This window comes from Phyllostomus discolor, chromosome 8 (assembly GCF_004126475.2).
Source record: "Phyllostomus discolor isolate MPI-MPIP mPhyDis1 chromosome 8, mPhyDis1.pri.v3, whole genome shotgun sequence".
Classification (NCBI taxonomy): domain Eukaryota; kingdom Metazoa; phylum Chordata; class Mammalia; order Chiroptera; family Phyllostomidae; genus Phyllostomus; species Phyllostomus discolor.
The window spans coordinates 38,394,758-38,415,314 of NC_040910.2; the positions used below are offsets into that span (position 1 = coordinate 38,394,758).

The 20,557-nt window shown below is 54.9% G+C and overlaps 1 protein-coding gene across 2 annotated transcripts in view; it reads right to left on the bottom strand.

The window, feature by feature from the left end:
• Positions 1-20,557, bottom strand: part of GNG7 (G protein subunit gamma 7) — a 116,681-nt gene that overhangs the window by 17,110 nt on the left and 79,014 nt on the right. Inside the window, exon 1 of one of the 2 annotated variants that reach the window (XM_028521676.2) lies at positions 2,562-2,586. The exons of the other annotated variant lie outside the window; for it this stretch is intronic. The gene's annotated coding sequence lies outside the window, so the exon portion shown is untranslated. Of the gene's footprint in view, positions 1-2,561; positions 2,587-20,557 lie in introns of those variants that run through there. 2 annotated transcript variants of the gene reach the window in all.

Genomic DNA, 20,557 nt, shown 5'->3' on the forward strand with positions numbered 1-20,557 from the left:
TTGAAAAAAATTATTTTAGAGAGAGAGAGGAAGAGGGGGAGAGAGAGAGAGAGAGTGAGAGAGAGAGAAACATCGATTTGTTGTTCCACTTAGGTGCGCATTCATTGGTTGCTTCCTGTTTGTGCCCTGACTGGGGATCAAACCCACAACCCTGGTGCATCAGGACAACCCTCTAACTAGCTGAGTTACCCAGCCAGGGTGGAACTTTCTATATATTTTTTAAAGATTTTATTTATTTATTTTTAGAGAGGGAAGGGAGAGAGATAGAGAGAGAAACATCAATGTGCGGTTGCTGGGGGTCATGGCCTGCAACCCAGGCATGTACACTGACTGGGAGTCGAACCTGCAACACTTTGGTTTGCAGCCCTTGCTCAATCCACTGAGCTATGCCAGCCAGAGCTAGAGCTCTACACCTCATATCTTGACTGAGGTGTTGGCGTACACAGGTGTACATGTTTGTCAAAATGCATTCAACTGTATAGTTAAGATCTGTTCATTTTACTGAAAATAAATTATTCCTTAATAAAATCAGTTAATTACAAAACAAACAAACAAGCATCAGCTGCCAGAGGAAAAAGGCCAACAATTAGGTGGAAAATTCTAGACCTGCTGAAAATAAACTTCAAACATTAGGGAGAACAATAGAGACATTTTCAGGCAAACAAAAACAGAATTTATTACCAACTGACTGGCCTTATCAAAGGTAAAATAAAAGAATGTTAGAGAAAAATGACCCCGGATGAAAAAGCAGGACATTTGGAAGGACTGAGGACAAACAAACAAACACACAAACAGAAGTTGGGGAGGGAAAGGAACTCGTTGAAATGATGAGGAAGGTCTGCGGGAAACGGGGGCAGGAAGCCTTCGGAAGACACGGGACTCGGGCTGTCGGCTCCCGACAGTCCCCGCACGCCCCTCCCCGCCCAGCACGGCCACGGGCCCCGTTCTGCAGGTCTGCCTTGCACATTTGGTAGTGCGGTTTTTTACTGCACTATTTTGGTGATTCGATTCCAGTGACTGGAGTCCTTAGTGTTACTTTAGGAGTTTGCTAGTGACATCTTATTTGAATTGAGCGACTTTACACACAGGAAAAGATGAAGTCAGCATCTGAAAAAGCAAAACGAAACTATTCCTCTCCCTGTGCCACAGCTGGTCCAGGGCCAGCGTGACGCGCCCACCTCCGGTCGTCCCCATCTCTCCTCAGTGCGGCGGCCTCTCCCCGATCCGCCACTGCGGTGGCCCCAGTCTCTGCCAAACTCCATCAGAAAGGCATTCCATGGCCATTTGCTTGAGATATACATATAGATCTATCTATCTATCTATCTATCTATCATCTATCTATCTACTTTTACAACAGCTTCATACTATATGAATATAACTGAGCCGTAACAAGCTGAGCATTTGGGAGCCGCAGTCGGAGAACTGTGGACACATGCACACACCTGTGAGCCGTCACCTCGATCAGGAGAACGCCCACCCCCCCACCCCCCAAAGGCACAGAGGACCACCAGTTTCTCTGACCGCTTGGAAGCCGGAAGCCGAGGGGTTTTGCTCTGTCCTGACTTCATCCTGTGCCCTTGGAAACTGCAGCTCAGAGACAGGCAGTGATTTGTTCCGAGTTGCCCAGCTGTCAAGTTGCAGAAATGGAATTAAAAATAGTACGAATGTGGGGTGTTGGGTTGGGGGCAGTCCTGCGGCCACCAGGGTCAGAGAAAACCGTGAGTGACATTCAGTAACAAAAGCCATGGCTTCACGCCTCCGGTCGGGTGGTTTATGAGTGATGCTGGGCTCCCTGAGTGTGGACATTTCCCCAAAGACCAGGGCAGACCTTCCCGCCCGCTGCCCACAGGGCCCCTGAGGGTGCTTGAGAAGCCTGCGCATTCCTTGAAAAGCACTGTCACCTCCACGCCACGTGGAGGACCCCTGTGAGGGCTTCTCAAGGTCTTATTTCTGTTCCCTTTCCCCTTTGGGGTTTTGTGCTGCCATGTTGGCGAGTCAAATGGGTGCACCCTGAGGCTGCAGGACAGGCTCAGGCGGAGTAGACTCTAAGACGTCACTTGGACTGGGTGTCCCGATGTCCACAGGGGGATGCATAGCAAATAGGTACCCAACACCCCCCTGGGACAGGCAGTCTAAAGCTCGGTGCCTAGGGTACAAAGTGGAGATGCAGACAACAACCCCTGCAGGGAAGGCGGAGCTCCGAGGCTGCCAGGAAATTGGATCCGCTCCCAGCCTCCCTGGCACACTCCCTGGGCATCCAGAGCAGCTCAAACCTGCCGGGAGTGTCCCAGCCGGGGAGACAGAAACCGGCTCCGCGCTGTGCCAGGGCTGGAGTCCCCCCACCCCCACCCTGCCCCCGAGACCCGAGAGAGCCGCCAACGCAGCAACTCTGTGGGCCTGTGATGCCATCGCTGCCCTCAGAGGTGTTTTCCAGTTGCACAGGAAGCAATGACGAGACACAAAAATGCTGGCAATCCCTCTGAATTCCGCACATAGCTCTCATAGCTGGGACGAGTGCCACTCCCAGCCCACTGGATAAACCGACCTGAGCCGCTGCTTACCAGAAGAGAAAGAGCTGGATGCCAGTGGAGCCTTCTGAAAGTTGGCCGGCTGGACTGCGTAAAAGGAAAACAATGTGAAAAATGTGCCTGGCGGGGCCGAGGCGAGGCAGGGAGGCGAGAAGGGCCTTCGAGGAGCAGCTCCTGGTTCTGGTGGCTACTGAGGGCTCCTCCCGGGTGTGAGGCCAGCAGCCCCAACCCGTTTGAAAGAAGGCAGATTGGGGCTGAGCTCAGGCTTCCCTGCAGCAGGCGAACACCCAGGAGGCAGCCAGGGGTTTTGTGGGCTCAAGAGTTGACGGCCTTGCAGACTGAGCGAGAGACAGGCTGGTCCCTCGGGGAGGCTGCAGCCCGAGTCTCTTCTCCAAGGCGCACGCTCCATGTCCAGGTTCCCAGGGGTGGGCCCCAGGCTATCTCCAAGTTCATGAGGATGGGGGCTGTTGGTGCTTGAAGAAGAGAAGGGTGGGGTTCAGGATTCACTTCTCCCACCAACCTGCTGCTTGACTGTTCTGTGTTTAAGAGAGATGAGTCTTCCATAGCAGAGTGATCACTGGGCCTGGAAGAGGGGCCCGGGGGTGCTCTCGTGGCTCATGGCCTCAGAGAGGGTACCCCAAAAAGGCTAACCAGAGCCCCAGCTGGTGTGGCTCAGTAGATTGAGTGCTTGCTTGCAAACCAAAGGGTCACTGGTTCGATTCCCAGTCAGGACACAAAAAGGCTAACCAGTGCTATGCAGGGGAAGGACTATGCAGGGCTCCTGCCACCCCCACTGCTGACACTGGGATGGAACAGTCTTTGTGGGGGGCCTTTCTGGGCTCTGTAGAGGTTGAGCAGACTCCCTGGCATCCACCTACTCAGTGTCCCAGATGTGACAACCACAGAGGTACCCAGACATGGCCCAGTGTCCCCTGTGGGAAGGCTGGGTTGAAGCCCCTCCACAGCCCTCACATCGATGCTTCTTTCCTGAATTTTGCTGTTAAAGACAAGGAGAATGATAGTAAATGGGAATTAGGTTTCTTTCTTTCTTTTTTTTTTTTTTTGGTGGTGTGTTGCTGGCTCCAGGGCTCCCACCCTGAGCGGGGAGGGCCCAATCTTACCCGTGGCACGCAGCGGCTGTGTGCACAGGAGAACCCCCGCTTCTCCTAGGGGCTGCCTGGCAATTACAGGCACTTTTCATACCTGTTGTATCTCACTGAGCCTTCCCTAGCAGCCCAGCAAGGGCTCAGCAGGGGCTGTGTGCCTGTCAGAGATGCGCGACCAGGTGTGGCAGGCGACCCCCGTGACCTTGTATAGCTAACTCTCCCAGGTACGGCAGGACCTGAGAACATGCTGGAGTATGTTCCAGGCCAAGGCCCTGCAGGTGATACGGGTGAATTTAAGCAAGGTTGGTAATCTTTGGTGGGCCTGATCTAATCAGCACACTCTTAAAAGGCAGCAGAAATGATGGGAAGCTTGAAAGGGATTCGATGCAAGGGAGACCTTCTGCCACTGGCTCTTAAGATGGAGGGAGCAGGTGGTGAGGAACGAGGCAACTGCTAGGGGCTGATGGCCAGCAAGGGAACAGAGACACCGATCACGCAGCTGCGAGGACCGAAGTCTGCAACGATCTGAATGAGCTCAGAAGATGACCTCGAGCTCCAGATAAGACATGTCAGCTCCGGCCTGGTGACACCCTGAGCAGAGGGAAGCCAGCCTGGCCACGGCCTGGCTCCTGACCTCCAGAACCACGGGCCGGCACATGGTGGTCTAAGGGGCTAAGTTTGTGACAGTTTGTTATTCAGCCCAGGGTGAGACCAGAGTGGTGTCTTCTCATTGCTGGGCTGGAGCCTTGCTGGTAGCTCTGGGGCTGGACGCTGTCGGTCACGTGGCCTGGGCTCATTCCAGCTGGCATTTACGACTGGCTGCGGACTGTGGACCTGAGTGTGCTGCACACGTGATTTCTCCCCTTTCCTTTAACTCAGCCCTCAGATGCAGGGATAGCACTAAAGCCAGAGGACTTCCCGGTGGCTTCCCCATTAGTGGGCTAACCCGTTCCGTGCTGTTCCCGTAAACTGGGACGTTGCGTGCGGTTAGTCCTCTGATGGCAGAGGCCTCAGGGAGTTCCAGCTCGGAGAGAGCCCTGGCTGCTTCCAAGCAGGTTCCACAATGCTCCCCTCCAGTCTCCTCACCCAGGCTTGTGTGGCCTGCGTGCCTGGTGAGTCAGAGCCCAGGAAGGTGGCCTTGGGGCAATGGGAGCAGTTGGCGGTCCTTGGGGGCTGCAGAGCTTAGCTCACGCTTCCTGGCAGCAGGTTGGAAGGGGAGGGGAGGGGAGGCGGGCAGGCGTCAGTCACTGCTTGTCTTCAGAGAGAACAGCCTTCATTTTGCTTTAAAACTTCCAGAACCTGCAGCTTTATAGCTCACCAAGCTTCTGAATGCTCTCCTCCCAGGGCCCCGCAGTCGGGCACTCACCCCTGCCTGTCCTTAAATAGGAAAGAAAGGAAACTCAACCCCCCAAACCCAAGACTTCAGCCAGATTCAACAGGAGGACAAACACTGCGGGGAGCAGGCTCTGCCCCGGGACAAGGGAGGGCCTGCCGTTCTTGGGCACGGAAGAAGAGAGGGTGTTTTGTTGACAGAAGAAAAAAAATCCCAAACCCAAACAGAATGAGACGGAGGTTTGGAAGAAAAGCAGCTCTGAAGTTGCCAGGGGCTGTGTTTGCAGACGCTTGTCCACGTGCACCTCGATCAAAGCACATTTCTTGCACACCTACTGTGTGCACAAGGCCTGGGCTCTGGACACCTCTGGGGTAACCCTTGCACCACAGTCCGTGTCACGGGAGCCCCTGGAACAGGGGTCTCACCCCAAGCCACCCTGTCCCCCAGGACACACTGGGCAATGTTTGGGACATTTGTGGTTGTCACGATTGGAAGTGCTTTTGGCATTGAGTGGGTGGGGGCCAGGGGTGCTGCTCAGCACCCCACAGGGCCCAGGATGGCCCCACAGAGAGTGACCCGGCCCCAGTATCAGCAGCGCGAAGGGGAGGGCCGCTGCTCTGGCCTCTGCAGAAATGTGCACGAAGACCAGATGTTAGATAATAAAGTCAGGGAGGGGCACACTCTTTGATGTGTCCCCAGCAGCTGGAATGGGGCTGCCCCCAGCCCCCAACAAGTTCACCTCCTAAAGGGGATCTTCAGAGAGATACGGGTGTTGCGCTGGCATTTGAACTTCAATTCGAGGCAGACACAAAACCTCTTTGATGCCCCCACCCCCGGCAGCCAAGGACCAAGCAGGCACCCTCTGCCTCTGTCCTCACCCCTGGCGTTCCCCGTCTCCAAACACTGGGCCCCTCCCCACGCCCTCCCCTGTGCCTGCAGCTTCTCCAGGGTCATGACCACCCTGTCCAGAAAGGAAAAGGGCGGTCACATGAGGGCCTTTTGGTGGAAGCTCGGGGGCCGTAGAGCCCTAGTAGGGACTTTGCCAGCAGACATTTCCCAAGGGAAGGCGTGCAGCGCTGGAGAACAGTGTCTTGTGACTCTCTGTCATCAGTCCCTTTGTGTGCAGGCTAAATCGGTCCCAGGCAGCTATATTTAGAAAGCCGGAGAAAAGGGAATGAATGAGGTGCCCACAAACCAGGGAAAACAGGGCAGCAGAGCAGGCAGATATTGCCTGCGGCCAGGAGTGTGGAGCCCGGAAACAAGCAGCTGTGGGCACAAGAGGACAATGAGCCTGAGGTGACGGAGGGTGACGGAGGGTGACGATGCAGCTGCTGCGCGGGCAGAAGAAAAGGCTTTCTCTGTCCACCCGGAGGATGACTGCAGTCATGTGAGAGTGTGTAAGCCTGGGGACGGAGCGCCTGTGGCTCATGGCTCTTCTGCTCCAGGCTTCCTGGCACTCGGGGCGTACTGTCACCCGGGCCCAGGGAGGGTACGGCCCAGGAGCCAAAGGACAGGGGCGCTGGGAAGGGAGAAGGGGAGATCCAGGCCTTCCCACCTCAGCTTAGGCAGGCCCTTCTCCGCCTGGGCCTGGACGAGCTCCAGCATAGGCTGCCAAACCCCGTGAAGGGCCAGACCCCCAGGAAGCACCTGGCCTGCCGTCTGGGCACAGCCAGGCCGAGCTGCGACCCTTCTCAGTGCATCCACAGCTCCTCGGACGTTTCCGGGCACTGTACCCGCTTCCTGTGACTGCTGTCACCTATCACCACCAACTTGGCATTTTAAAACCACACATTATTTTCTGACAGTTCTGGGGGTAAACCCAGATGTGGGTGGGGCTGGTCTTTCCGGGACTCCAGAGGAGAACCATTTCCACCTTTTTCAGCTTCTAGAGGCGCTGCATCTCTGGCTCGAGGCCCCTTCCTCCGTCCTCACAGCCAGCAGCTCAGCCTCTTCCATCTCCGACTCTGACCCTCCTGCCGCCCTCTTATGGGGACCCTGTGAGGACACTGGGTCTCCCAGGGAATCCAGGGTCATCCTCATCTCAGGGACCTTGACTTCATCCCAGCTGCTAAGTCCCTTCTGCCATGTGAGGTGACATGCCTACAGGTCCTGGGGAGTGGGATGTGGATGTCTTTGGGGGACACAGGCAGGAAGCTGGGCACTGACAGGCCACCTGGACAGAAGGGACTGGTGGCCACACTGCAGGTGTTTACTGAGCAGGCTCCTTGAGGAACTCACTCTGTCCCCAGGGCCAGTCTGTCTCCGAGGACAGGGGCTGCCAGGACCAGGCAGCCTGGGGCCCAGCCCCTGGCTACACCCCACGGCCTGCCCTCAAGGGAACACGCACCCTCGAGGACAGCTCTAGACCTAGGTCATTGGCTAGAGCTTCTTGCTCTGGGCTGTGTCAACAGGCAGCGAGTTGCAGACTGTCCCTGACCTCACAGGACGGGTGGTGGTTACCAAGCGCCTGTGGGTCTCCAGCGACACCCACTGCACCTCTGCTGTAGGGAAAGCCCCGGAACAGAACAGACCCAGAGAGGCTCTTCCTAAGAGCTGGTTGTAGGTAGGGACATCTTTTGTGTTAGAAATGAAAAAACAAACACACAAATAAACAAACCAAAAACAAAACAAACACCCCCTCCAAAAAAACAAACACAACAGACAAAAAAAAAAAAAAAGCAAAACTAAAACCACCACCGAACCAACAATGCGATTCATTGCAGCTTTAGAGGGTTCCTACTCAGGGTGGTCCCCAGAGGCCCCCGGGAGGTGTCTGGGACAGCTGTGGTGACCGAGGGAGCTCCTGGCGTTGAGGGGACAGGGCCAGGGATGCTGCTCAACAGTGCCCAGGATGGCCCTTCACAGAGGGTGACCCAGGCCCAGGGTCAGCAGTGCCAAGGCGGAAGGAACCCCGGTCTGGGGGACGTCCTGGCCCAGGAGCCCATTTCCTGGGAAATGTGCCCCTCGTTTTGGTCCCATTGGGTTCAAAGCCAGTGGACTGAGGTCACCAACGTGGCTTCCAGGCTCCTGCTCCTGGCCCACGCTGTGAACCCTTAGAGTCCAGGCAGGCCGCAGCTGCTGAGGGGCCCAAGTGCCCACCAGGTTGGACAGGAGGGTTTGGGATCAAATGTCAGGGCACCCTGCCCAAGAGCAGAGCATCTGGACACCTGGATGGGGCCCCTACTTGGGCGCTAACCCGCTGTGTTTGGCTGGAAGCCTGACCTGAAACACAGCCACGTGGGTGCTGGGGGCAGAGGAGCAAAAGTCCAGGTCAGGGTGTAGGTTTCAGCTGGTGCAGGAAGAGAAGGCTTTGAGACTCCACCACCGAAGTGTCACTGGGCTGTGTCCTCCTCTGGGGATGTGACGGGCTGAAGGAGCCACATCAGCATGGTGGTGCTAAGCATGGCATTTGGTGTCTCCTGCGGAACCCTCCAGAGAAGCGCAGCTGCAGAGACCCCTGTGGAGGATCCCAGGGCCCCGAGCCCCAGCAACCAGGAAGGAGGGAATCTCTAAGTCCAGGTGCCCACGGGTGACAACGGGTGGCAGGGGGCCAGCTCTGGATCTGCAGGAAACCCCTTGTGAGAGTAAGTTTATCTCAGCAGCCCAGCGGCCTCTGCCCCAAAACAAGGTTTCAGTGACCCGCATGGAATTTCTAACAATGAAACCGAGTGTCTGCTTCTGCTCATGCTGACATCCCCTTTTGCGTCTGTCCAAATTCCATCACGCCTCTTCTTGTTAATGCTGAGACGCCGCCCAGCTCTGGGCCGCCCTGAAATGTGGAGGTCTCCTGGGACTCTCGCTAGAAAGGGGAACCGTGGCAACCTCGGAGCCGGGTGCCTGCTGCTCAGGGTGTCTGCAAAACTTAGGGAGGAGGGTTTTGGTCAAAACCAGCACACAGGAAGTGGGGAAAAGGAGCAGAACTCAGAAATGTAATCTCGCGCTGGCTGGCCTGAGGAAGCAGCTGTATATGAGAAGCTCACCTGGGCCCTGGCTGCGTGGCTCAGTTGGTTGGAGTGTTGTCCTGTAACCGAAAGGTGGCGGGTTTGATTTCTGGCAGGGGCACATACCTAGGCTGTGGGTATGATTCCCTGTCGGGTGCGTGCGGGAAGCAACCAATTGGTGCTTGTCTCTCACATCAATGTTTCTCTTTCTCCCTTCCTCTCTCTCTCAAAGCAATGACAAAAATGTTCTTAGGTGAGGTTAAAAAAAAAAAAAAGCAGCTCACGTGGCAAGTTGCCGTGGGAGCCCCCTAGGAGTCAATGGCAGGCTCCACTGACAGGCGGTGAGCGACTGGACTGATAGTCCCGCAGCTGCAAGGAAACGAGTTCCGCCGACACCCCGAGGGGCCCTGGAAGCAGATCGTCTCCCTTGCCGAATCTCTGTCCTGTGAAGCCCCAGTTTCCCCACCTGTAAATGGGGATGAGGAAACCTGCTCCTTGGGGCTCCTCTGAGAACAAGACAAGACAGGGCAGCCAGGCTTGGCCCACAGCCCGCACCTGGTAAGTGTGTGCTGAGTGGCTGGGTGGGAGGTGAGGTAGGGCAGACACAGAGGTCAACAGCAGGCACGGCTGGGCTGCCCTGGAGCAGGGCCAGGGGACTGAGTGTGAGCTCAGAGCTGGAGCTGGAGCGGAGCTGGCTGAGGCTTTCTGTCATCCCCGCCAGCAGGTGCTGCCCCGCAGGGACCTAAACCTGCCGCAACGAGACCGTCAGCCTGAGCCGGCTCTCCCGACACCTGAGCCAGGTGGAGGGGGCCACTGAGACCCTCGCACACGTTCCCCCTGTCGGGTCTCCCTGCCAGGAAAATGGGTGCATGTCTGTGCTCCCTTTACGGAGAGCGTGAAGGGGCCACGGACTGCGGCCTCCAGGAAGCGCAGGGAACTGGTCGTGCTTCAGATCAACATCGTGTCCACAGTCACTCACTGCGGGGCCAGGCTGGGGTGAGGAAGGTAGAGCCCCCGCCTTAGGTGCAAAATCTAAGGGGCGCCGAAGACTTAGCCACCGTGATGACTCACGCTTCCAGGCAACACTCTCAGAAAAAGTCAAAACTACCCACGATGAACCAAATATCAGGTTGTTCATTAGAGATAGCACCTGATAGGGCTAGGGTGAGGGTGAAGTCAGCCCCTCTTTATTCAACATTTTCACCTTCACTGTGGATTTTTCTTTTGGCATTAATTTTGATTTTTAGGAAATATTGCTACACCGAGATGCAATGTATTGCCATGACTGGGTTGTGCAGTGCCCCCCCTCAATTCTATGCCCAAGAGCGGTGCCTGGCTCTCCTCACCCCAGACCAGGCTCTGCCTCTGACACTTGCTGGCTGCATGAAGCAGAGCTCCGGCACGTTCCGGGGCAGCCGAGGCTCAGGAAGCACAAGCTGGGGGGAGGTAAGCCTTCGGCAGGATGAGCGAGGAACCCGCCAGGGCCCAGGCTGTGTCAGAGCCTGCAGTACTCCTTAGAATTCTGGGGGACTGCTAGTCCTCCTCATGAGTATGAGTGGTGACACGTCCCCACCCCCAAACCAGCCCTCCTCCATCCCACCAGCGAGCAAGCCCTGCAGGGTGTGCTGCCCGAGCCCCCTAGGTCCTGAGATGGTCTCAGAATGAAAGCCAGTCCGACCCATGCAGCCACCTACATCCTTGATGGAGAAACATGTCCCGAGGCCCTTTCCTTCCCAAATGGATTGTAGAACTTGTAGAAATTAAAAGACACGTTCTTAGACAAGTGATGAGTCCTAGAAGAAATCCCAAGGGAAAGCAGGAAATGCTTTGAAGACGAAAGTGCACCACAGTGTGAGTACATGTGGCCAGGGAAACGCATGGTGGGAAGGGGGTGCAGGGGTGCGGGGGTGGATGGGACTCAGGCTGCCAATGCCTGCTTCCCGGGCGACCTCTGATTCACCACCCCACTTCACAGCTTAAGGAGCTAGACTGAGAAGGGCGAGAGAAACCCAGAGCCAGCGGGAGGAAAGAAATGACAACGACACAGAGGAGAAAACGAAACAAAGTTACAAAAACGAGAGGAGAACCGATGAAACCAGAAGCTGGCTCTTAGACACGTCAGCAGCTCTGGCAAACTGTGCGCCAGAAAGACGGAGAGAAAAGAGGGAAGACGCTGCAACACGTGAGGGACAGCGGGACCTGCGAGGCCTTCTGGGGACGGAAGGGACTAGAGAAACCGAACAACGGCCGCCTCGCGTCAGACAGCTGCCCTGCACACTCCTAGAGCCACCTGCACGCGGCACACCGCTTCTGTAGCTGCGGCCTGAGCCATCTCTGCGACATTCCTGGGAAGCCGGAGGACGTGATTTCCGTGGCAGAGATGAAAGGCATCCGCCCACGCGGGACGGTGGCTCAGAGGCCGACCTGAGATCCAAGCGCAGGCTGCCTGGCCCTGAGCCCCAGAGATCGTTGCCCGGTGACACAACCCCAGAATGTCACGTGCGCGTGAGCCACTGCAGCTTGTTTGTTCCTTTTTCTCAAAAACGGGATTCCAGGCTCATGAAGTAAAGATAAAATGCTACACACCTTTTATAGCTTTTCCAAGAAATGCCTCTCTACTCTGTTTTAAAAAGGGGAAAGAGAGGAAGAGCATGGTTAAATCTTTTTTTACTTATCTCCAGCTTTTGTCTGAGAAATACTTTGCTACTGCCAAAAATGGGGCACGTGTCCCCCAGAGAAACTTGGGCAAGTCCCCTCTACTCTCCACGGCTGCTCCATTCAGAAGGACGACACTGTTTCTCTGGGTGGGGGGGTGGTCATGTTTTCTTCTGGAACTTGTATTATTCCACTTCAAAACACAGGGACCCCGAGTCCAGCCCATCGGATACACCAGCAGGAGAAAAACAAAACATCCAGACACTGAAGCCATGAACGTAACGTGTGGTGTTTTTCCATGTCTGGTTTTTTACTTTGATGGCAGCCACGTGCCGGGGGAAAACAAGGGAGAGCTGGAAAAAGTGAACTCGGGGGGCAAACCAATCAACCTCGGGGCAGGGAGGTGACAGGTACACGGGTGCAGGAAGGCAAGGGACCTGAGGCTGGCCGCCCAGGGCCAGAGGTCCACAGGAGAGGAAGGAAGTCCCATGACCAAGCCCTGGGGGCGGGGGGGGGGGGGTGCACTCGGGTACTTTGGAGCCACCGTGTTCCAGGGAATAGGACCCCCTGCCCCAGGCTGAACGCTGGACAAACTTGGACGGAGCCAAACTCTCTCTGATACTCAAACAGTGTGAGGGTCCCTGGAGGTCCCTGTGTCCAGCCGCCCGGTGCCACTGAGATGGCACACTAGCCTACTCCTTGCTCCCCACACTGTACCAGCTGCCCTGAGAACGCACTGCCCGAGGAGGTCCCCTCCTTCACTAATTCCCACGGAGAGGCAAGTGGTGACCCCGTCTGTCTGGCTGCAATGCTGACAGCATGACCAGCAGATGAGGAGGCTTCAGGCGGGGCTCCACGTGCAGCCTGACCAGCAGGATGCCCCGTGCTGCACTCCCAGGGGGACTCCTGCAGCTGCTGGGCTAGGATTGGACTTCAAAGCTTGCAGGAGACCGATTTCCAGTTATGCAGGAGGCGGGTCCTGGAGCTCGCTCGACCATGGGCTTGCCCCGGGGAGGGCGGCAGGAGCCCCTGCCCCTGGACCAATGCACACCCGGCTTCCTGTGCCATGGGGCCCACTGGGGGGCCAGGGTGTTTCCCTCTGGCTCCAGAGGTGTCCCGTGGCCTCTGAGAGCTGGCCCTTCTTCCTTTGCAAACATTTGCTTTTTCTGCAAACAAATGGGGGTTTTTCCATCCACACAAAGGGACGTGCTAGGACGGTCCCTCCTGAGTCAGAGCTGAGGGCCACTGTGGGCCTGGGGTGGGGGTGGGGTGGCATCAGAGGCTGGGGGTGGAACTGAAGTCAGGAAGGAACCTCCTGCCCTGAGGCCCAGCCTGAGTGCCACAGAGCCTCTAGGGTCTCAGCCAGAGGAAGGTGGCAACTGGAAGCGGCTTTCTCTAAAGCAGGGGTCTCGCCCCCTCAGCACTGCTGACATGGCCGTCCTGGGCACCGTGGGGTGCTAAGCAGCATCCCTGGCTCCTACCCACTTGATGCCAGGGGCACCCCCAGGTGTAACAACCACACATTTGTCCAGACATGGCCCAGTGTCCCCTGGGGGACAGCATCACCCCTGTTTGAGACCCCTGCCTTCAGGGAGTCTTGGTGGGACACACACGGAAATAGGGCGCAAAGTAGGGAGAGCTACTGTGGCTCGAGAGGGAACACAGGACCATTGCCGGGTGGGGCCCCCAGTGCCAGGGTGCTGGACCTCTGAGATGTCTGCCCTAAGTGTAACGGCTCGTGTGGGCACCAGGAGGGAAGGCTCTACAGAGTGTGCTCAGTACCTACAGATCCTGTACTTGTGAACTTGCCCGCTTGCTGAAATTTACTTGTGACCCCCAAACCAATACTCCTCTTACGTAGAGAGGGCTCTCAAAGTCACCCGCGGACACGCACACAGCATGTGCCCAGCTGAGGCAGAACCAGGGGACGGGCTCTGTCTTCTTGTCTCAGCTGAGGCTGTAAACTGGGGTCCTTCTCAGTGTGTAGGGCCACACTTCTTGCATTTTTGTGGGTGATTAAAACGTCCCCCAACAAGCACAGAGCTCAAGTGCCGCCTGGGGTTCCTGAGCACAAGAAGGCCGGACGTGCCCTGTGAAGCCTGCCGCGCGCTCAGCGCTAATGAAGCAACAACGCACACAGGACGCGTCTCTCCAGAGAAACACGCGTCTAAAAGGTGCCGAGTCCGCTGTCTGGGGAGGACGCGACCCGCGGCGCACAGGACCCGGTGCCGAGCACCCCACGTGCAGCGGTTCTCTGGCCCCTGCTCCGGTGTTTGCACAAAGAACAAGAACCAGCTACGGTGTGCTTTTTAGGGCTACGAAAGGAACACAACTGCATCCAAAAAATTCTGAAGACCGCAGACACTCAGTCCATAACCCCACCGCCCCATTTTCTCCAGGCGTGCACACACACTCACCCACTTTCACACACTCAGGTCCTGTCCTGGTTGATCGCCGGCCTTTAAAATATTTCTTACTTAACAGTACATTGTGAGGGAAATACGGTTTTCCCATGCCATCACACATTCTTCTAGCACTTGACTTAAATAAAAAAACCACCTCTCTGGTGCAATCGTTTTAGACTGGCAGAGAAGTGGCAGGAACAGCACAGAGGGTTCCCACACGCCCTTTGCCCCCCGCCCCGCCCGAGGCTGGCGTCTCGTCAAGGTGCAGGCATGGACGCCGGCAGGTGTGCTCTGCAGCTCGCGCTCCACTGTACCTGGGCTTCCCCCGGATGTCTGCTTTCTGTCCTGAGATTCTATAGTGACTTTTTATGCCTGTGTTTTGTACTTTATAGATACACCATAATTTATATTATTACTGCTATTATAGATGTAATTGTCCATTATTGACATTTAGGCCAACCCTGGGCCTAAATGGTTCCTGGATTCAGACACCTTTTATTTTGCCAGTCTTTTTATCAAATTATAACATGCACACAGGAATGCATAGATCACTCAAGTACAGCAGCTACATGCAGTTCAAAAGTGTGCACAGCTGTGTCACCGTCACCTGCATCAAGACACACACAGAACCTTTGCAGCAGCCCAAAGGCGCTCTGGGCCTCCCCCACCAGAGCGAATCACTGCCCCGATGTTATTATTTTTACAGTTTTCATTCTTACAGTTATCCTGACGTTTGTTCCTGAAGATAGAAAAGAGGGTAAAGATTTTTTAAAATAAAAAAAGATTTTATTTAGCTATTTTTAGAGAGAAGGGAAGGGAGAGAGAAAGGGAGGGACAGAAACATTGGTATATGAGAGATACATCAATTGGTTGCCTCTCACGTACCCCCAGTTGAGGACCTGGCCCACAACCCAGGCATGTGCCTTGACTGGGATTGAACTGGTGACCTTTCAGTTCACAGGCTGGCTCAATCCACTGAGCCACACCAGCAAGGGCTCTTTTTTTTTTTTTTTAACTTTTATTATATGTATGTGTGTGTATATATATATTTACTTACATATATATTAGCATATATATATTTACTTTTATTAGTATTTATTTTACACTAAATTTACTCTTGGGCTATAAATTTTGTTTCTTCAGTTTCCTCTGGAATATCTTTTTCTTCCTCCTCTGCTTTAGGAACGTGTGCTCTTTTTCAGGAAGGCACATCTTGGTGTGGCAGGGAGAGCTCACAGACGGGTGAGTCTGCCCATGAGCTCCCCAAGTTCTGCGCCACATCCTGGGAGCTCTGTTCCCCCGGATGCGCTCAAGGACCAGAGAATCCACATCTAAACCCTCAAGTTCAGCATTGCTCTCTGCATTCTTAAGCACATGCAGCAAAAACTCAGCACTCTTTTTGGTCACCGACCCTGGGTCCAGCCCCACCGTTTGGCCTGGGCACACCTCCCAACTCCATCTCAGGAACGATGAACGAACGGCACAGGTTGCTTCTGTCGTGACATCCTTTGGACGCCTGGTGGCTTTTCGAGTGCGCACACCTTTGATGGCCTGGGCAGTTTCACGAGTGTTCTTAAACTGAACATGAAGTCGAATCTCTTGATTTGCATGACTTTGTGGGGTTTTCTGGGTCAAGTGAAGAGTGAGCCATTTTCAGAGGTCACCTCAGGTTGTCTTCAGGAAGAGAAGGGACAAATTTTAACTGCAGGGTAAAATGTTTTGATGAGAAGGAAAAACTGCCTAGCAAGTTCTAGAAGGTTCTAGACAACAGCCAGCTGGCATCTGCTCGGAGGCATTAAGACCTCAGTCAGCCTTTCCAGGGCAGTGATGGGATGTGGACCGAGCCCAGCCCCAGCTCTGGACTCCTGTCTGGACGCCAGCCCTCACTTTCTGAACCATCGTGGCCCAGTTTGTAACATGGGGACCCTACCACCTCATTCTTGGGGTCACCAGGAGGACAAAATGAGACAAGCACAGTGTCTAGCACTTCATAAGGCACCGATCTTTGACAACAACAATAAAAATAATGTAGTATGTGTATGATGCAGCCCACACTGCTGGAAGAAGGAGCTATGGATCCCAGGGTCAGAGGCCACCTGGCTTGAGTCACATCCAAAAGCCCTTTGGTCTGGGGGCTGACACGGCTGCAGCTGAGCCCCCCTCAGTCAGTCCTAACCTTATGGACATCAGAGCCGCCATGTGGGACGTGGTCGGGCTGAGGTCACACGGGGTTGGGCTGGGGACGTCAGGCTTACTCAGTATTCCTTGTGGGTCAGAAGTGTAATTTCCCCTCTTTTTCTACAGTGCTGCTGAGGGAGGGGTTACGACTGCTTTGCAGACCTGTCCAGGCAGAGTCCCCAGTGCTTCTGTGGACAGACACATGCTGCTCCCTGGCTCACACGTTAGAAAGAAGAGAAAAAAATTCCAGAACCCCTGGTTACTTGATGCTGCTCTCCCACGAGTAAGACCCTGCTTGCTATGCAGGTGTGTGCATGTGTATGCATAGGTGGGCGGGGGGATCACTAGCTCAGGGTCTCTCCTTGGGCAACCCTGTCCCCCAGGGGACACTGAGTGGCATTTGAGGACATCTGTGATTGCCACCCTGGGGGTGATCCTGGCATTGAGTGGGTGGGGGTCAGGGATGCTGCTGAACCCCCAAAGTGCCCAGGACAGCCCCCAGGGAGAAGACCAGGCGCAGTGCAGAGGGAGACCTGGCCGGCCCCTCGCAAGCACTGGGAGCCACCAGGCAGGGATGCCCGCCGGCTCAGAACCCCCTGCGTGGGGCTCTCAGCAGCCTGTGCTTCACCCCCGGGTGCCCTCGCCCGGGCCTCATCCTCGCAGGTCTCAGCCTGGCCTCAGCCTGGCCTCTCCTAGAAGGGTTTAAAAATAGACCATCTGTTTTTTACTTTAAGTCTCAGGAATGCCTGAGAGGAACTCCCCTCAAGGAAGTTGCCCTGGGCAAGTAACTGAAACCGGAAGAGCTGCTACTTGACTTTTAACAGCTCTTCTGGGAGCCAGGTGGGTAATCCCCTGTTAGAAGTCTCTCTGCCTTTTCTTAGAATGAAACCAAGCTGCTTTTCAGCATTCGAGGCCTCTGCCCACTTGGGGCTTTGGCGGAGGGGGTGGGGGGAGGAGGGTTCACTTGAAGCTGGGATCCCAGGCACCAGAAAACCCAGAGCAGTGCCCTCCCACCCAGTCCTCAGTGCAAGGTGGAGGGGGGGCAACTTGTCACAGCTGCAGGGAGACATACCTACAGCCAATTTCTTTTTTTAAAATTAACCAATAAACAAACATTTTTGTTTAGTTGAAAGCTACCCTCAATCTCCATATCCATGACAGGGTCCCCCTTTGGCACTGTGGGGGTTAAGCAGCATCCCTGGCCCCACCCACTCAATGCCAGGAGCACCCCCAGTGTGACAGCCACAGATGTCCCCAGGTGTCCCCCAATGTCCCCTGGGGCAGGACCACCCCACCCCCATTCCACTGAGAAGCACTGCTCTGGGATTATTTCGTCAGTAGCTTTGAACCCCTTCAGTGTGTTTATTTTAAATAGGCATTTTTAACATAACTGTTAACTGTCAGCTTTTTAAAATTTTATTTATTGAGACAGGTTCGATACATTGATATATTGCAGTATAGCTGTCAACCGATTCAAACATTCCTACCCACCTTCCCACCCTTCCCTAGGCCAAAAAGGGTCCGAGGCGCTTACACAGTGCAGGCGACGCTTACACAGTGCAGGCGACGCTTACAGAGATGAAAACCAAACGGAGAAGCTGCCAGTGGGAGTGAAGAGCGGCTCTGCGCTCAGTTAAACAAAGGTGGTGTCTGCTGGCCGCAGCAGGCTGGAGGCCGTCCCTCAAGCACTCCCAGCCCATGGCCGCCAGGAAGCTGGGCGCGGGGCCCACCTGGGGGCAAGGGTCTTTGCAGATAAACGATGTTAAGGACCAGGATGAGCTCATCCTGGATTCAGGGTGGGCCCTATATCCAACGACTGGTACCTTTATAAGGAAAGTGGAGGGAGATTTGGACACAGACACACAGGGACAAACCACGTGACAATGGACGCAGAAGTCAGAGGGATCTGGCCTCCATCCCAGGGGCGCCTGGAGGCCTGAGAAGCTTGGGAGAGGCAGGAAGGACCCTCCCCTGGAGCCTCGGGAGGGAGCACAGCCCCGTGACTTCTGGCCCCAGGACCGTGAGAGGACAGATTCTGTTTTAAGCCATCAGTTTGTGGTCATTTGTTATTGTTGCCCCAGGAAATAAAAACATTAAAAAAAATTTTTTTAGGAAAAAAAAAGTGGCTGTATGTGTGTCCCTACAGCTGTTTGACAAGTCAGGACCCTGAGTGAGAAGGGCTCCCCTCTCATTGTTGGACTGATGGGCGCAGGGCCCTTGGGGAAAACGCAGAAAAGCACCTAAACCACCCTGGCAAGACTGCACCTCACAGGGTTCAATACATTTAAGCTGTTTGCATGGGAGGAACTTCTGTGCTTCCTTCTATCCAGGACAGAATCCATAAGAACTACAGACATTTGGGATTAAGGACCAGTTAGCACAGGGTTTCCCAACCTTGGGATCACGGTGGAGGGCGAGTGGGGGTGGGGAAGGACTGTGAAACACGGGAACAGCATCCCACCAGGAGAATGGGATGCGGCTGGTCTGGGTGCAGCCTGGTGGAGAGGTCTCAAGTGAGGCCACGGGGCAGCCCAGGGCGGGCCCCCCACCTGATGAGGCACCACTCAGGAAAGCCGGCCGAGTTCCGTGAGTTCACGTTCTGGGAAGGTGAGGGTGGGGTAATGGGGCTAAACTTTTAATGACAGTAAGAAACAGAAATTAAATCAAAGATAAAGTCCTACCCCTAGAAGCTTTCTGTGCAGGGGTGAAGGGGAGAAGGGAGAGATTCTTTTTTTTTTTTTAAGATTTTATTTATTTATTTTTAGAGAGGGAAGGGAGGGAGAAAGAGAGAGAGAGAGAGAGAGAGAGAGAGATCATCAATGTGCAGTTGCTGGGGGTTATGTCCTGCAACCCAGGCATGTACCCTGGCTGGGAATTGAACCTGGGACACTTTGGTTCCCAGCTGGCGCTCAATCCACTGAGCTACGCCAGCCAGGGCTGGGAGAGATTCTTAAAACAAGTAAATGGACGATTATAGTGTGTGATATAAGTGCTAAATAATAAACACCTCTTTTCTGTAAAAGGCTAGATAGTAAACATTTTTGTTTTTGTGGGCCACAAGGTCTCCATTGAAAGGACTCAGTTGCTGTAGTGAAAAAGCTACCACTGACAATACATAATAGGTGTGTGCTGTGTACCAATAAAACTTTATTTGCAACAACAGGCAGAGGGCCAGGTTTGTAGAACCCTGAGCTACAGCTTCCGAGGTTAAGCAATGGCAGCTCCTAAAAAAGTTAAAACAGAGTCACCATCTGAGCCAGCAGTTCCACATCTAGGTACACACCCAAGAGAAATGAAAACCCACGTCCACAGAAAAACAGGCGCGTCAATGTCCACAGCAGCAGGATTCACAACAGGCAAAACGTGACCATAGCTCCAATGTCCGTCAGCTGGTGAGTGGACAGATGAGATGTGGTCCAGATGCCACACTGCTCCACCACGTGATGGAGCAGAGCACCGAGGCTCTCGGCAGTGCGGGCAAACACCGAAAATCCAACGCCCAGTGAGAGAACCCGGGCAGTGAAGGCAACATGGTGTGTGACATGTCTAGGATGCGCAAATTTTGAGGTTCAGAGGGGGGTCCCCCCGCCCCCGGTACCACACCGCAGCAGGGTTGTGGGGGAGGGGAAGCGATGGTCTGAGATTAGACTGAGGGGGGTGGCTGTTCTCTCGAGCAGCAGCAGGGCCAACGCCAGTCACATCCTTCTTTCCAAGAAGGCACTGCAGGCACAGCAGAGCGAGGCCAGGCCTCCACATGCTGGGGCGTGCCCTCCCCTCGACTCGGGGGCGTTGATGCTTGGGAGTCCGGCTTCTGAAAGTGTGGCGGGGTCCCTGTGCAGACGCTCCCAGGGGACAGGACTTTGAAGCAGGCCCCCGCAGAACGTTTCTGGTTGCCCTGTGTGGCCTTGCGTGGCCCTGTCCCCACTAGGGCCCCATCACTGTCGCCTAGTACAGTGTCTGCTCCTCCACACTCACTGGGACTGGAGACCTTGGCAACCACTAACCTACTTTTTGGTCATTTCTGCTGATGGGGTTTCACAGTGATACAATTCTTGCCAGCAGCTGGCAGCAGCCATGAAATACAGAAAGCCCATTCTCTTTCAGCAAGCACAGTCCTTCAAAGCCTAAAATATTTACTCTCTGCTTTTGCCAATCAATAAAATATTATGCAGCTGTGAAAAAAGAGGCACCCTCTATGAACCGATATGTGAAGTTCCTGAAAGGAATTACGTCGTGCTGAAAGGACACCTTTAATTCAACAGACACCACACAGATCACAGCCCGGGCTCACGCACTGACGGAGGGGCCAGCCAGAGGGGAGCGATGAGAAGATGCGGCCCCTGGCTTGGGTCCCGGCCCCTCCCATCAGCCTGTCCTTGGCCAGACGGCTTCTCAGTTCTCTGCGGAGTGC